This window comes from Dicentrarchus labrax, unplaced genomic scaffold (genome assembly GCF_905237075.1).
Source record: "Dicentrarchus labrax unplaced genomic scaffold, dlabrax2021, whole genome shotgun sequence".
NCBI lineage: Eukaryota > Metazoa > Chordata > Actinopteri > Moronidae > Dicentrarchus > Dicentrarchus labrax.
The window spans coordinates 56333-74128 of NW_026136712.1; positions in this window are offsets into that span (position 1 = coordinate 56333).

Genomic DNA, 17796 nt, shown 5'->3' on the forward strand with positions numbered 1-17796 from the left:
AGTGTGACACGCCGGCTTATTGGCTGCCTGAGTGTTACACGCCTCCTAATTGGCTGGTTGAGTGTGACATGCCCCCTGATTGGCTGTCTGAGTGTGACACGCCTCCTGATTGGCTCTCTGAATGTGAAAGGCCTCCTGATTGGCTGCCTGAGTGTTACACGGCTTCTGATTGGCTGGCTGAGTGTGACACGCCTCCTTATTGGCTGGCTGAGTGTTACAGGCCTTCTGATTGGCTGGCTGAGTGTTACACGCCTCCCGATTGGCTAGCAGAGTGTTACACGCCTCCTGATTGGCTGGCTGAGTGTTACACGCCTCCAGATTGGCTAGCAGAGTGTTACACGCCTCCTGATTGGCTGGCTGAGTGTTACACGCCCCCTGATTTGCTGGCTGAGTTTTACATGCCTCCTGATTGGCTAACTGAGTGTTTCACGCCCCCTGATTAGCTGGCTGACTGTGAGACGCCTCCAGATTGGCGAGCAGAGTGTTACACGCCTCTTGATTGGCTGGCTGAATGTCAAAGGCCTCCTGATTGGCTGCCTGAGTGTTACACAACTCCTGATTGGCTGGATGAGTGTGACACGCCTCCTTATATGCTGGCTGAGTGTTACAGGCCTCTTGATTGGCTGGCTGAGTGTTACACACCCCCTGATTTGCTGGCTGAGTTTTACACACCCCCTGATTGGCTGTCTGACTGTTACACGCCTCCAGATTGGCTAGCAGAGTGTTACAAGCCTGCTGATTGGCTGGCTGTGTGTTACAAGCCTACTGATTGGCTGGCTGAGTGTAACACAACCCCCCGATTGGCTGTCTGAGTGTTAAACGCCCCCTGATTGGCCTTCCGAGTGTTACACGCCTCCTGATTGGCTAGCTGAGTGTTATACGCCTCCTGATTGGCTTGCTGAGTGTTACACGCCTCCTGATTGGCTTGCTGAGTGTTACACGCCTCCTGATTGGCTGGCTGAGTGTTACACACGTAGTGATTCGCTGGCTGAGTGTCAAAGGCCTCCTGATTGGCTGACTGAGTGTGACACGCCTCCTTATTGGCTGGCTGAGTGTTACAGGCCTCCTGATTGGCTGGCTGAGTGTTAAACGTCTCCTGATTGGCTGGCTGAATGTCAAAGGCCTCCTGATTGGCTGCCTGAGTGTTACACGGCTCCTGATTGGCTGGCTGAGTTTGACACACCTCCTTATTGGCTGGCTGAGTTTTACAGGCCTCCTGATTGGCTGGCTGAGTGTTACACGCCCCCTGATTGGCTGTCTGAGTGTTACACGCCTCCTGATTGGCTGGCTGAGTGTGACATGTCTCCTTATTGGCTGGCTGATTGTTACAGGCCTCCTGATTGGCTGGCTGAGTGTTACACACCTCCTGATAGTCTGGCTGAGTGTTACACACCCCCTGATTGGCTGTCTGAGTGTTACACGCCTTCTGATTGGCTGGCTGAGTTTTAAACGCCCCCTGATTGGCTTTCCGAATGTTACACGCTTCCTGATTGGCTAGCTGAGTGTTACACGCCTCCTGATTGGTAGCTGAGTGTTACATGCCTCCTGATTTGCTGGTTGAGTATTACACACGTTCTGATTCGCTGGCTGAGTGTCAAAGGCTTCCTGATTGGCTACCTGACTGTTACACCCCTCCTAATTGGCTGCCTGAATGTGACACGCCTCCTTATTGGCTGCCTGAGTGTGACACGCCTCCTTATTGGCTGGCTGAGTGTTACAGGCCTCCTGATTGGCCGGCTGTGTGTTAAACGTCTCCTGATTGGCTGGCTGAATGTCAAAGGCCTCTTGATTGGCTGCCTGAGTGTTACACGGCTCCTGATTGGCTGGCTGAGTTTGACACGCCTCCTTATTGGCTGGCTGAGTGTTACAGGCCTCCTGTTTGGCTGGCTGAGTGTTTCACGCCCCCTGATTGGCTGTCTAAGTGTTACACGCCGCCTGATTGGCTGGCTGAGTGTGACATGTCTCCTTATTGGCTGGCTGAGTGTTACATGCCTCCTGATTGGCTGCCTGAGTGTTACACGCCTCCTGATTGGCTCTCTGAATGTCAAAGGCCTCCTGATTGGCTGCCTGAGTGTTACACGGCTCCTGATATGCTGGCTGAGTGTGACACGCCTCCTTATTGGCTGGCTGAGTGTTACAGGCCTTCTGATTGGCTGGCTGAGTGTTACACGCCTCCAGATTGGCTAGCAGAGTGTTACACGCCTCCTGATTGGCTGGCTGAGTGTTACACGCCCCCTGATTAGCTGGCTGAGTTTTACACGCCTCCTGATTGGCTAGCAGAATGTTACACGCCTCCTGATTGGCTGGCTGAGTGTTACACGCCTCCTGATTGGCTGGCAGAGTGTTACAAGCCTTCTGATTGGCTGGCTGTGTGTTACAAGCCTCCTGATTGGCTTCCTAAGTGATACACGCCTCCTGATTGGCTGGCTGAGTGTGACACGCCTCCTGATTGGCTGGCAGAGTGTTACAAGCCTTCTGATTGGCTGGCTGTGTGTTACAAGCCTCCTGATTGGCTTCCTAAGTGATACACGCCTCCTGATTGGCTGGCTGAGTGTGACATGCCTCCTGATTGGCTGGCTGAGTGTTAAACGCCCCCTGATTGGCTTTCCGAGTGTAACACGCCTCCTGATTGGCTACCTGAGTGTTACACGCCTCCTGATTGGCTCGCAGAGTGATACAAGCCTTCTGATTGGCTGGCTGTGTGTTACAAGCCTCCTGATTGGCTTCCTAAGTGTTACAAGCCTCCTGATTGGCTGGCTGACTGTTACACGCCTTCTGATTGGCTGGCTTGTGTTACACGCCCCCTGATTGGCTTTCTGAGTGTGATAGGCCTCTTTATTGGCTCCCTGAGTGTTACATGCCTCCTGATTGGCTGGGTGAGTGTTAAACGCCTCCTGATTGGCTGGCTGAATGTCAAAGGCCTCATTAATGGCTGCCTGAGTGTTACACACCTCCTGATTGGCTGGCTAAGTGTGACACGCCTCCTTATTGGCTGGTAGAGTGTTACAGGCCTCCTGATTGGCTGGCTGAGTGTTACACGCCTCCTGATTGGCTGGCTGAATGTAACACAACCCGCTGATTGGCTGTCTGAGTGTTAAACGCCCCCTGATTGTCTTTCCGAGTGTTACACGCCTCCTGACTGGCTTGCTGAGTGTTACACGCCTCCTGATTGGTAGCTGAGTCTTACACGCCTCCTGATTGGCTGGCTGAGTGTTACACACGTAGTGATTCGCTGGCTGAGTGTCACAGGCTTCCTGATTGGCTGCCTGAGTGTAACACGCCTCCTTATTGGCTGGCTGAGTGTTACAGGCCTCCTGATTGGCCGGCTGAGTGTTAAACGTCTCCTGATTGGCTGGCTGAATGTCAAAGGCCTCCTGATTGGCTGCCTGAGTGTTACAAGCCTCCTGATTGGCTGGCTGACTGTTACACGCCTTCTGATTGGCTGGCTGAGTTTTAAACGCCCCCTTATTGGCTTTCCGAGTGTTACACGCTTCCTGATTGGCTAGCTGAGTGTTACACGCCTCCTGATTGGTAGCTGAGTGTTACATGCCTCCTGATTGGCTGGCTGAGTGTTACACGCGTTCTGATTCGCTGGCTGAGTGTCAAAGGCTTTCTGATTTGCTACTTGACTGTTACACCCCTCCTAATTGGCTGCCTGAATGTGACACGCCTCCTTATTGGCTGCCTGAGTGTGACACGCCTCCTTATTGGCTGCCTGAGTGTGACACGCCTCCTTATTGGCTTGCTGAGTGTAACAGGCCTCCTGATTGGCTAGCTGAGTGTTACATGCCTCCTAATTTTCTTCCTGAGTGTGACACGCCTCCTGATTGGCTGGCTGAGTGTGACATACCTCCTTATTTGCTGGCTGAGTGTTACACGCCTCCTGATAGGCTGGCTGAGTGTTACACACCCCCTGATTGAATTTCTGAGTATTACACGCCTCCAGATTGGCTAGCAGAGTGTTACACGGCTCCTGATTGGCTGGCTGAGTGTGACACGCCTCCTTATTGGCTGGCTGAGTGTTACACGCCTCATGATTGGCTGGCTGAATGTCAAAGGCCTCCTGATTGGCTGCCTGAGTGTTACAGGCCTTCTGATTGGCTGGCTGAGTTTTACACGCGTCCTGATTGGCTAGCTGAGTGTTACACGCCCCCTGATTAGCTGGCTGACTGTGACACGCCTCCTGATTGGCTGGCTGAGTGTTACACGCTTCCAGATTGGCTAGCAGAGTGTTACACGCCTCCTAATTGGCTGGCTGAATGTCAAAGGCCTCCTGATTGGCTGCCTGAGTGTTACACAGCTCCTGATTGGCTGGCTGAGTGTGACACGCCTCCTTATTGGCTGGCTGAGTGTTACCGGCCTTCTGATTGGCTGGCTGAGTGTTACACGCCTCCTGATAGGCTGGCTGAGTTTTACACACCCCCTGATTGGCTGTCTGACTGTTACATGCCTCCAGATTGGCTAGCAGAGTGTTACAAGCCTGCTGATTGGCTGGCTGTGTGTTACAAGCCTACTGATTGGCTGGCTGAGTGTAACACAACCCCCCGATTGGCTGTCTGAGCGTTAAACGCCCCCTGATTGGCTTTCCGAGTGTTACACGCCTCCTGATTGGCTAGCTGAGTGTTATACGCCTCCTGATTGGCTTGCTGAGTGTTACACGCCTCCTGATTGGCTTGCTGAGTGTTACACGCCTCCTGATTGGCTGGCTGAGTGTAACACACGTAGTGATTCGCTGGCTGAGTGTCAAAGGCCTCCTGATTGGCTGCCTGAGTGTGATACGCCTCCTTATTGGCTGGCTGAGTGTTACAGGCCTCCTGATTGGCTGCCTGAGTGTTACACGGCTCCTGATTGGCTGGCTGAGTTTGACACACCTCCTTATTGGCTGGCTGAGTTTTACAGGCCTCCTGATTGGCTGGCTAAGTGTTACACGCCCCCTGATTGGCTGTCTGAGTGTTACACGCCTCCTGATTGGCTGGCTGAGTGTGACATGTCTCCTTATTGGCTGGCTGATTGTTACAGGCCTCCTGATTGGCTGGCTGAGTGTTACACACCTCCTGATAGTCTGGCTGAGTGTTACACACCCCCTGATTGGCTGTCTGAGTGTTACACGCCTTCTGATTGGCTGGCTGAGTTTTAAACGCCCCCTGATTGGCTTTCCGAGTGTTACACGCTTCCTGATTGGCTAGCTGAGTGTTAAACGCCTCCTGATTGGTAGCTGAGTGTTACATGCCTCCTGATTTGCTGGTTGAGTATTACACACGTTCTGATTCGCTGGCTGAGTGTCAAAGGCTTCCTAATTGGCTGCCTGAATGTGACACGCCTCCTTATTGGCTGCCTGAGTGTGACACGCCTCCTTATTGGCTGGCTGAGTGTTACAGGCCTCCTGATTGGCCGGCTGTGTGTTAAACGTCTCCTGATTGGCTGGCTGAATGTCAAAGGCCTCTTGATTGGCTGCCTGAGTGTTACACTGCTCCTGATTGGTTGGCTGAGTGTGACACGCCTCCTTATTGGCTGGCTGAGTGTTACAGGCCTTCTGATTGGCTGGCTGAGTGTTACACGCCTCCAGATTGGCTAGCAGAGTGTTACACGCCTCCTGATTGGCTGGCTGAGTGTTACACGCCTCCTGATTGGCTGGCTGAGTGTTACACGCCCCCTGATTAGCTGGCTGAGTTTTACACGCCTCCTGATTGGCTGGCTTAGTGTGACATGCCTCCTTATTGGCTGGCTGAGTGTTACATGCCTCCTGATTGGCTGGCTGAGTGTTAAACGCCCCCTGATTGGCCTTCCGAGTGTTATACGCCTCCTGATTGGCTAGCTGAGTGTTACACGCCTCCTGATTGGCTTGCTGAGTGTTACACGCCTCCTAATTGGTAGCTGAGTATTACATGCCTCCTAATTGGCTGGCTGAGTGTTAGACACGTCGTGATTTGCTGGTTGACTGTCAAAGGCTTCCTGATTGACTGCCTGAGTGTTACACGGCTCCTGATTGGCTGGCTGAGTGTGACACGCCTCCTTATTGGCTGGCTGAGTGTTACAGGCCTCCTGATTGGCTGGCTGAGTGTTACACGCCCAATGATTGGCTTTCCGAGTGTTACACGCTTCCTGATTGTCTAGCTGAGTTTTACACGCCTCCTGATTGGTAGCTGAGTGTTACACGCCTCCAGATTGGCTAGCAGAGTGTTACACGCCTTCTGATTGGCTGGCTGAGTGTTACACGCCCCCTGATTTGCTGGCTGAGTTTTACATGCCTCCTGATTGGCTATCTGAGTGTTACACGCCCCCTGATTAGCTGGCTGACTGTGACACGCCTCCTGATTGGCTGGCTGAGTGTTACACGCCTCCAGATTGGCTAGCAGAGTGTTACACGCCTCCTGATTGGCTGGCTGAATGTCAAAGGCCTCCTGATTGGCTTTCCGAGTGTTACACACCTCCTGATTGGCTAGCTGAGTTTTACACGCCTCCTGATTGGCTTGCTGAGTGTTACACGCCTCCTGATTGGTAGCTGAGTGTTACACGCCTCCTGATTGGCTGGCAGAGTGTTACAAGCCTTCTGATTGGCTGGCTGTGTGCTACAAGCCTCCTGATTGGCTTCCTAAGTGATACACGCCTCCTGATTGGCTGGCTTAGTGTGACATGCCTCCTCATTGGCTGGCTGAGTGTTACATGCCTCCTGATTGGCTGGCTGAGTGTTAAACGCCCCCTGATTGGCTTTCTGAGTGTTACACGCCTCCTGATTGGCTGGCAGAGTGATACAAGCCTTCTGATTGGCTGGCTGTGTGTTACAAGCCTCCTGATTGGCTTCCTAAGTGTTACAAGCCTCCTGATTGGCTGGCTGACTGTTACACGCCTTCTGATTGGCTGGCTGAGTGTTACACGCCCCCTGATTGGCTTTCTGAGTGTGATAGGCCTCATTATTGGGTCCCTGTGTGTTACATGCCTCCTGATTGGCTGGCTGAGTGTTAAACGCCACCTGATTGGCTGGCTGAATGTCAAAGGCCTCATGATTGGCTGCCTGAGTGTTACACACCTCCTGATTGGCTGGCTAAGTGTGACACGCCTCCTTATTGGCTGGTAGAGTGTTACAGGCCTCCTGATTGGCTGGCTGAGTGTTACACGCCTCCTGATTGGCTGGCTGAATGTAACACAACCCGCTGATTGGCTGTCTGAGTGTTAAACGCCCCCTGATTGTCTTTCCGAGTGTTACACGCCTCCTGACTGGCTTGCTGAGTGTTACACGCCTCCTGATTGGTAGCTGAGTCTTACACGCCTCCTGATTGGCTGGCTGAGTGTTACACACGTAGTGATTCGCTGGCTGAGTGTCACAGGCTTCCTGATTGGCTGCCTGAGTGTAACACGCCTCCTTATTGGCTGGCTGAGTGTTACAAGCCTCCTGATTGGCCGGCTGAGTGTTAAACGTCTCCTGATTGGCTGGCTGAATGTCAAAGGCCTCCTGATTGGCTGCCTGAGTGTTACAAGCCTCCTGATTGGCTGGCTGACTGTTACACGCCTTCTGATTGGCTGGCTGAGTTTTAAACGCCCCCTTATTGGCTTTCCGAGTGTTACACGCTTCCTGATTGGCTAGCTGAGTGTTACACGCCTCCTGATTGGTAGCTGAGTGTTACATGCCTCCTGATTGGCTGGCTGAGTGTTACACACGTTCTGATTCGCTGGCTGAGTGTCAAAGGCTTTCTGATTGGCTACTTGACTGTTACACCCCTCCTAATTGGCTGCCTGAATGTGACACGCCTCCTTATTGGCTGCCTGAGTGTGACACGCCTCCTTATTGGCTGCCTGAGTGTGACACGCCTCCTTTTTGGCTTGCTGAGTGTAACAGGCCTCCTGATTGGCTAGCTGAGTGTTACATGCCTCCTAATTTTCTTCCTGAGTGTGACACGCCTCCTGATTGGCTGGCTGAGTGTGACATACCTCCTTATTTGCTGGCTGAGTGTTACACGCCTCCTGATAGGCTGGCTGAGTGTTACACACCCCCTGATTGGCTGTCTGAGTATTACACGCCTCCAGATTGGCTAGCAGAGTGTTACACGCCTCCTGATTGGCTGGCTGAGTGTGACACGCCTCCTTATTGGCTGGCTGAGTGTTACACGCCTCCTGATTGGCTGGCTGAGTGTTACACGCCCCCTGATTGGCTTTCCGAGTGTTACACGCTTCCTGATTGTCCAGCTGAGTGTTACACGCCTCCTGATTGGTAGCTGAGTGTTACAAGCCTCCAGATTGGCTAGCAGAGTGTTACACGCCTCCTGATTGGCTGGCTGAGTGTTACTCGCCCCCTGATTTGCTGGCTGAGTTTTACATGCCTCCTGATTGGCTAGCTGAGTGTTCCACGCCCCCTGATTAGCCGGCTGACTGTGAAACGCCTCCTAATTGGCTGGCTGAGTGTTACACGCCTCCAGATTGGCTAGCAGAGTGTTACACGCCTCCTGATTGGCTTCCTAAGTGTTACAAGCCTCCTGATTGGCTGGCTGACTGTTACACGCCTTCTGATTGGCTGGCTGAGTGTTACACGCCCCCTGATTGGCTTTCTGAGTGTGATAGGCCTCATTATTGGGTCCCTGTGTGTTACATGCCTCCTGATTGGCTGGCTGAGTGTTAAACGCCTCCTGATTGGCTGGCTGAATGTCAAAGGCCTCATGATTGGCTGCCTGAGTTTTACACACCTCCTGATTGGCTGGCTAAGTGTGACACGCCTCCTTATTGGCTGGTAGAGTGTTACAGGCCTCCTGATTGGCTGGCTGAGTGTTAAACGCCCCCTGATTGGCTTTCTGAGTGTTACACGCCTCCTGATTGGCTGGCAGAGTGATACAAGCCTTCTGATTGGCTGGCTGTGTGTTACAAGCCTCCTGATTGGCTTCCTAAGTGTTACAAGCCTCCTGATTGGCTGGCTGACTGTTACACGCCTTCTGATTGGCTGGCTGAGTGTTACACGCCCCCTGATTGGCTTTCTGAGTGTGATAGGCCTCATTATTGGGTCCCTGTGTGTTACATGCCTCCTGATTGGCTGGCTGAGTGTTAAACGCCACCTGATTGGCTGGCTGAATGTCAAAGGCCTCATGATTGGCTGCCTGAGTGTTACACACCTCCTGATTGGCTGGCTAAGTGTGACACGCCTCCTTATTGGCTGGTAGAGTGTTACAGGCCTCCTGATTGGCTGGCTGAGTGTTACACGCCTCCTGATTGGCTGGCTGAATGTAACACAACCCGCTGATTGGCTGTCTGAGTGTTAAACGCCCCCTGATTGTCTTTCCGAGTGTTACACGCCTCCTGACTGGCTTGCTGAGTGTTACACGCCTCCTGATTGGTAGCTGAGTCTTACACGCCTCCTGATTGGCTGGCTGAGTGTTACACACGTAGTGATTCGCTGGCTGAGTGTCACAGGCTTCCTGATTGGCTGCCTGAGTGTAACACGCCTCCTTATTGGCTGGCTGAGTGTTACAAGCCTCCTGATTGGCCGGCTGAGTGTTAAACGTCTCCTGATTGGCTGGCTGAATGTCAAAGGCCTCCTGATTGGCTGCCTGAGTGTTACAAGCCTCCTGATTGGCTGGCTGACTGTTACACGCCTTCTGATTGGCTGGCTGAGTTTTAAACGCCCCCCTTATTGGCTTTCCGAGTGTTACACGCTTCCTGATTGGCTAGCTGAGTGTTACACGCCTCCTGATTGGTAGCTGAGTGTTACATGCCTCCTGATTGGCTGGCTGAGTGTTACACACGTTCTGATTCGCTGGCTGAGTGTCAAAGGCTTTCTGATTGGCTACTTGACTGTTACACCCCTCCTAATTGGCTGCCTGAATGTGACACGCCTCCTTATTGGCTGCCTGAGTGTGACACGCCTCCTTATTGGCTGCCTGAGTGTGACACGCCTCCTTTTTGGCTTACTGAGTGTAACAGGCCTCCTGATTGGCTAGCTGAGTGTTACATGCCTCCTAATTTTCTTCCTGAGTGTGACACGCCTCCTGATTGGCTGGCTGAGTGTGACATACCTCCTTATTTGCTGGCTGAGTGTTACACGCCTCCTGATAGGCTGGCTGAGTGTTACACACCCCCTGATTGGCTGTCTGAGTATTACACGCCTCCAGATTGGCTAGCAGAGTGTTACACGGCTCCTGATTGGCTGGCTGAGTGTGACACGCCTCCTTATTGGCTGGCTGAGTGTTACACGCCTCCTGATTGGCTGGCTGAGTGTTACACGCCCCCTGATTGGCTTTCCGAGTGTTACACGCTTCCTGATTGTCCAGCTGAGTGTTACACGCCTCCTGATTGGTAGCTGAGTGTTACAAGCCTCCAGATTGGCTAGCAGAGTGTTACACGCCTCCTGATTGGCTGGCTGAGTGTTACTCGCCCCCTGATTTGCTGGCTGAGTTTTACATGCCTCCTGATTGGCTAGCTGAGTGTTCCACGCCCCCTGATTAGCCGGCTGACTGTGAAACGCCTCCTAATTGGCTGGCTGAGTGTTACACGCCTCCAGATTGGCTAGCAGAGTGTTACACGCCTCCTGATTGGCTTCCTAAGTGTTACAAGCCTCCTGATTGGCTGGCTGACTGTTACACGCCTTCTGATTGGCTGGCTGAGTGTTACACGCCCCCTGATTGGCTTTCTGAGTGTGATAGGCCTCATTATTGGGTCCCTGTGTGTTACATGCCTCCTGATTGGCTGGCTGAGTGTTAAACGCCTCCTGATTGGCTGGCTGAATGTCAAAGGCCTCATGATTGGCTGCCTGAGTTTTACACACCTCCTGATTGGCTGGCTAAGTGTGACACGCCTCCTTATTGGCTGGTAGAGTGTTACAGGCCTCCTGATTGGCTGGCTGAGTGTAACACGCCTCCTGATTGGCTGGCTGAATGTAACACAACCCGCTGATTGGCTGTCTGAGTGTTAAACGCCCCCTGATTGTCTGTCCGAGTGTTACACGCCTCCTGACTGGCTTGCTGAGTGTTACACGCCTCCTGATTGGTAGCTGAGTCTTACACGCCTCCTGATTGGCTGGCTGAGTGTTACACACGTAGTGATTCGCTGGCTGAGTGTCACAGGCTTCCTGATTGGCTGCCTGAGTGTAACACGCCTCCTTATTGGCTGGCTGAGTGTTACAAGCCTCCTGATTGGCCGGCTGAGTGTTAAACGTCTCCTGATTGGCTGGCTGAATGTCAAAGGCCTCCTGATTGGCTGCCTGAGTGTTACAAGCCTCCTGATTGGCTGGCTGACTGTTACACGCCTTCTGATTGGCTGGCTGAGTTTTAAACGCCCCCTTATTGGCTTTCCGAGTGTTACACGCTTCCTGATTGGCTAGCTGAGTGTTACACGCCTCCTGATTGGTAGCTGAGTGTTACATGCCTCCTGATTGGCTGGCTGAGTGTTACACACGTTCTGATTCGCTGGCTGAGTGTCAAAGGCTTTCTGATTGGCTACTTGACTGTTACACCCCTCCTAATTGGCTGCCTGAATGTGACACGCCTCCTTATTGGCTGCCTGAGTGTGACACGCCTCCTTATTGGCTGCCTGAGTGTGACACGCCACCTTATTGGCTTGCTGAGTGTAACAGGCCTCCTGATTGGCTAGCTGAGTGTTACATGCCTCCTAATTGGCTGGCTGACTGTTACACGCCTTCTGATTGGCTGGCTGAGTTTTAAACGCCCCCTTATTGGCTTTCCGAGTGTTACACGCGTCCTGATTGGCTAGCTGAGTGTTACACGCCTCCTGATTGGTAGCTGAGTGTTACATGCCTCCTGATTGGCTGGCTGAGTGTTACACACGTTCTGATTCGCTGGCTGAGTGTCAAAGGCTTTCTGATTGGCTACTTGACTGTTACACCCCTCCTAATTGGCTGCCTGAATGTGACACGCCTCCTTATTGGCTGCCTGAGTGTGACACGCCTCCTTATTGGCTGCCTGAGTGTGACACGCCACCTTATTGGCTTGCTGAGTGTAACAGGCCTCCTGATTGGCTAGCTGAGTGTTACATGCCTCCTAATTTTCTTCCTGAGTGTGACACGCCTCCTGATTGGCTGGCTGAGTGTGACATACCTCCTTATTTGCTGGCTGAGTGTTACACGCCTCCTGATAGGCTGGCTGAGTGTTACACACCCCCTGATTGGCTGTCTGAGTATTACACGCCTCCAGATTGGCTAGCAGAGTGTTACACGCCTCCTTATTGGCTGGCTGAGTGTTACACGCCTCCTGATTGGCTGGCTGAGTGTTACACGCCCCCTGATTGGCTTTCCGAGTGTTACACGCTTCCTCATTGTCCAGCTGAGTGTTACACGCCTCCTGATTGGTAGCTGAGTGTTACAAGCCTCCAGATTGGCAAGCAGAGTGTTACACGCCTCCTGATTGGCTGGCTGAGTGTTACACGCCTCCTGATTGGCTAGCTGAGTGTTACACGCCCCCTGATTAGCTGGCTGACTGTGACACGCCTCCTGATTGGCTGGCTTAGTGTTACACGCCTCCTGATTGGCTCTCTGAATGTGAAAGGCCTCCTGATTGGCTGCCTGAGTGTTACACGGCTCCTGATTTGCTGGCTGAGTGTGACACGCCTCCTTATTGGCTGGCTGAGTGTTACAGGCCTTCTGATTGGCTGGCTGAGTGTTCCACGCCTCCAGATTGGCTAGCAGAGTGTTACACGCCTCCTGATTGGCTGGCAGAGTGTTACACGCCTTCTGATTGGCTGGCTGTGTGCTACAAGCCTCCTGATTGGCTTCCTAAGTGATACACGCCTCCTGATTGGCTGGCTTAGTGTGACATGCCTCCTTATTAACTGGCTGAGTGTTACATGCCTCCTGATTGGCTGGCTGAGTGTTAAACGCCCCCCTGATTGGCTTTCCGAGTGTTACACGCCTCCTGATTGGCTAGCTGAGTGTTACACGCCTCCTGATTGGCTTGCTGAGTGTTACACGCCTCCTGATTGGTAGCTGAGTGTTACACGCCTCCTGATTGGCTGGCAGAGTGTTACAAGCCTTCTGATTGGCTGGCTGTGTGTTACAAGCCTCCTGATTGGCTTCCTAAGTGATACACGCCTCCTGATTGGCTGGCTTAGTGTGACATGCCTCCTTATTGGCTGGCTGAGTGTTACATGCCTCCTGATTGGCTGGCTGAGTGTTAAACGCCCCCTGATTGGCTTTCCGAGTGTTACACGCCTCCTGATTGGCTAGCTGAGTGTTACACGCCTCCTGATTGGCTTGCTGAGTGTTACACGCCTCCTGATTGGTAGCTGAGTGTTACACGCCGCCTAATTGGCTGGCTGAGTGTTACACACGTAGTGATTTGCTGGTTGACTGTCAAAGGCTTCCTGATTGGCTGCCTGAGTTTTACACGGCTCCTGATTGGCTGGCTGAGTGTGACACGCCTCCTTATTGGCTGGCTTAGTGTTACACGCCTCCTGATTGGCTCTCTGAATGTGAAAAGCCTCCTGATTGGCTGCCTGAGTGTTACACGGCTCCTGATTGGCTGGCTGAGTGTGACACGCCTCCTTATTGGCTGGCTGAGTGTTACAGGCCTTCTGATTGGCTGGCTGAGTGTTACACGCCTCCAGATTGGCTAGCAGAGTGTTACACGCCTCCTGATTGGCTGGCTGAGTGTTACACGCCTCCAGATTGGCTAGCAGAGTGTTACACGCCTCGTGATTGGCTGGCTGAGTGTTACACGCCCCCTGATTAGCTGGCTGAGTTTTACACGCCTCCTGATTGGCTAGCAGAGTGTTACACGCCTCCTGATTGGCTAGCAGAGTGTTACACGGCTCCTGATTGGCTGGCTGAGTGTGACACGCCTCCTTATATGCTGGCTGAGTGTTACAGGCCTGATTGGCTGGCTGAGTGTTACACGCCCCCTGATTGGCTTTCCGAGTGTTACACGCTTCCTGATTGTCTAGCTGAGTGTTACACACCTCCTGATTGGCTAGCTGAGTGTTACACGCCTCCTGATTGGCTTGCTGAGTGGGACATGTCTGCTTTTTGGCTGGCTGATTGTTACATGCCTCCTGATTGGCTGGCTGAGTGTTACACGCCTTCTGATTGGCTGGCTGAGTGTGACACGCCTCCTTATTGGCTGGCTGAGTGTTACAGGCCTGATTGGCTGGCTGAGTGTTACACGCCCCCTGATTGGCTTTCCGAGTGTTACACGCTTCCTGATTGTCTAGCTGAGTGTTACACGCCTCCTGATTGGTAGCTGAGTATTACACGCCTCCAGATTGGCTAGCAGAGTGTTACACGCCTCCTGATTGGCTGGCTGAGTGTTACACGCCCCCTGATTTGCTGGCTGAGTTTTACATGCCTCCTGATTGGCTAGCTGAGTGTTCACGCCCCCTGATTAGCCGGCTGACTGTGACACGCCTCCTGATTGGCTGGCTGAGTGTTACACGCCTCCAGATTGGCTAGCAGAGTGTTACACGCCTCCTGATTGGCTGGCTGAATTTCAAAGGCCTCCTGATTGGCTGCCTGAGTGTTACACGGCTCCTGATTGGCTGGATGAATGTGACAGGCCTCCTTATATGCTGTCTGAGTGTTACAGGCCTCCTGATTGGCTGGCTGAGTGTTACACGGCTCCTTATTGGCTGGCTGAGTGTTACAGGCCTCCTGATTGGCTGGCTGAGTGTTACATGCCTCCTGATAGTCTGGCTGAGTGTTACACACCCCCTGATTGGCTGTCTGAGTGTTCCACGCCTTCTGATTGGCTGGCTGAGTTTTAAACGCCCCCTGATTGGCTTTCCGAGTGTTACACGCTTCCTGATCTGCTAGCTGAGTGTTACACGCCTCCTGATTGGTAGCTGAGTGTTACATGCCTCCTGATTGGCTGTCTGAGTGTTACACACGTTCTGATTCGCTGGCTGAGTGTCAAAGGCTTTCTGATTGGCTACTTGACTGTTACACCCCTCCTAATTGGCTTCCTGAATGTGACACGCCTCCTTATTGGCTGCCTGAGTGTGACACGCCTCCTTATTGGCTGCCTGAGTGTGACACGCCTCCTTATTGGCTGCCTGAGTGTAACAGGCCTCCTGACTCTGCAGATTGGCTAGCAGAGTGTTACACGCCTCCTGATTGGCTGGCTGAATTTCAAAGGCCTCCTGATTGGCTGCCTGAGTGTTACACGGCTCCTGATTGGCTGGATGAATGTGACAGGCCTCCTTATATGCTGTCTGAGTGTTACAGGCCTCCTGATTGGCTGGCTGAGTGTTACACGGCTCCTTATTGGCTGGCTGAGTGTTACAGGCCTCCTGATTGGCTGGCTGAGTTTTACATGCCTCCTGATAGTCTGGCTGAGTGTTACACACCCCCTGATTGGCTGTCTGAGTGTTCCACGCCTTCTGATTGGCTGGCTGAGTTTTAAACGCCCCCTGATTGGCTTTCCGAGTGTTACACGCTTCCTGATCTGCTAGCTGAGTGTTACACGCCTCCTGATTGGTAGCTGAGTGTTACATGCCTCCTGATTGGCTGGCTGAGTGTTACACACGTTCTGATTCGCTGGCTGAGTGTCAAAGGCTTTCTGATTGGCTACTTGACTGTTACACCCCTCCTAATTGGCTTCCTGAATGTGACACGCCTCCTTATTGGCTGCCTGAGTGTGACACGCCTCCTTATTGGCTGCCTGAGTGTGACACGCCTCCTTATTGGCTTGCTGAGTGTAACAGGCCTCCTGATTGGCTAGCTGAGTGTTACATGCCTCCTAATTTTCTTCCTGAGTGTTACACGCGTCCTGATTGGCTGGCTGAGTGTGACATGCCTCTTTATTGGCTGGCTGAGTGTTACACGCCTCCTGATAGGCTGGCTGAGTGTTACACACCCCCTGATTAGCTGTCTGAGTGTTACACGCCTCCAGATTGGCTAGCAGAGTGTTACACTGCTCCTGATTGGCTGGCTGAGTGTGACACGCCTCCTTATTGGCTGGCTGAGTGTTACACGCCTCCTGATTGGCTGGCTGAGTGTTACACGCCCCCTGATTGGCTTTCCGAGTGTTACACGCTTCCTGATTGTCTAGCTGAGTGTTACACGCCTCCTGATTGGTAGCTGAGTGTTACAAGCCTCCAGATTGGCTAGCAGAGTGTTACACGCCTCCTAATTGGCTGGCTGAGTGTTACACGCCCCCTGATTTGCTGGCTGAGTTTAACATTCCTCCTGATTGGCTAGCTGAGTGTTACACGCCTCCAGATTGGCTAGCAGAGTGTTACACGCCTCCTGATTGGCTGGCTGAATGTCAAAGGCCTCCTAATTGGCTGCCTGAGTGTTACACGGCTCCTGATTGGCTGGATGAGTGTGACACGCCTCCTTATATGCTGGCTGAGTGTTACAGGCCTCCTGATTGGCTGGCTGAGTGTTACACGCCCCTGATTTGGTGGCTGAGTTTTACATGCCTCCTGATTGGCTAGCTGAGTGTTACACGCCCCCTGATTAGCTGGCTGACTGTGACACACCTCCTGATTGGTTGGCTGAGTGTGACACGCCTCCGTATTGACTGGCAGAGTGTTACAGGCCTCCTGATTGGCTGGCTGAGTGCTACACGCCTCCTGATTGGCTGGCTGAGTGTAACACAACCCCCTGATTGGCTGTCTGAGTGTTAAACGCCCCCTGATTGGCTTTCCGAGTGTTACACGCCTCCTGATTGGCCAGCTCAGTGTTACAAGCCTCCTGATTGGCTTGCTGAGTGTTACACGCCTCCTGATTGGTAGCTGAGTGTTACATGCCTCCTGATTGGCTGGCTGAGTGTGACACGCCTCCTTATTGGCTGGCTGAGTGTTACACGCCTCCTGATTGGCTGGCTGAGTGTTACACGCCCCCTGATTGGCTTTCCGAGTGTTACACGCTTCCTGATTGTCTAGCTGAGTGTTACACGCCTCCTGATTGGTAGCTGAGTGTTACAAGCCTCCAGATTGGCTAGCAGAGTGTTACACGCCTCCTAATTGGCTGGCTGAGTGTTACACGCCCCCTGATTTGCTGGCTGAGTTTAACATTCCTCCTGATTGGCTAGCTGAGGGTTACACGCCTCCAGATTGGCTAGCAGAGTGTTACACGCCTCCTGATTGGCTGGCTGAATGTCAAAGGCCTCCTAATTGGCTGCCTGAGTGTTACACGGCTCCTGATTGGCTGGATGAGTGTGACACGCCTCCTTATATGCTGGCTGAGTGTTACAGGCCTCCTGATTGGCTGGCTGAGTGTTACACGCCCCTTATTTGGTGGCTGAGTTTTACATGCCTCCTGATTGGCTAGCTGAGTGTTACACGCCCCCTGATTAGCTGGCTGACTGTGACACACCTCCTGATTGGTTGGCTGAGTGTGACACGCCTCCGTATTGACTGGCAGAGTGTTACAGGCCTCCTGATTGGCTGGCTGAGTGCTACACGCCTCCTGATTGGCTGGCTGAGTGTAACACAACCCCCTGATTGGCTGTCTGAGTGTTAAACGCCCCCTGATTGGCTTTCCGAGTGTTACACGCCTCCTGATTGGCCAGCTCAGTGTTACACGCCTCCTGATTGGTAGCTGAGTGTTACATGCCTCCTGATTGGCTGGCTGAGTTTTACACACGTAGTGATTCGCTGGCTGAGTATCAAAGGCTTTCTGATTGGCTGGCTGAGTGTTAAACGCCTCCTGACGGCTGGCTGAGTGCTACACACCCCCTGATTGGCTGTCTGAGTGTTACACACGTTCTGATTCGCTGGCTGAGTGTCAAAGGCTTCCTGATTGGATACCTGACTGTTACACCCCTCCTAATTGGCTGCCTGAGTGTTACACGGCTCCTGATTGGCTGGATGAGTGTGACACGCCTCCTTATTGGCTGGCAGAGTGTTACAGGCCTCCTGATTGGC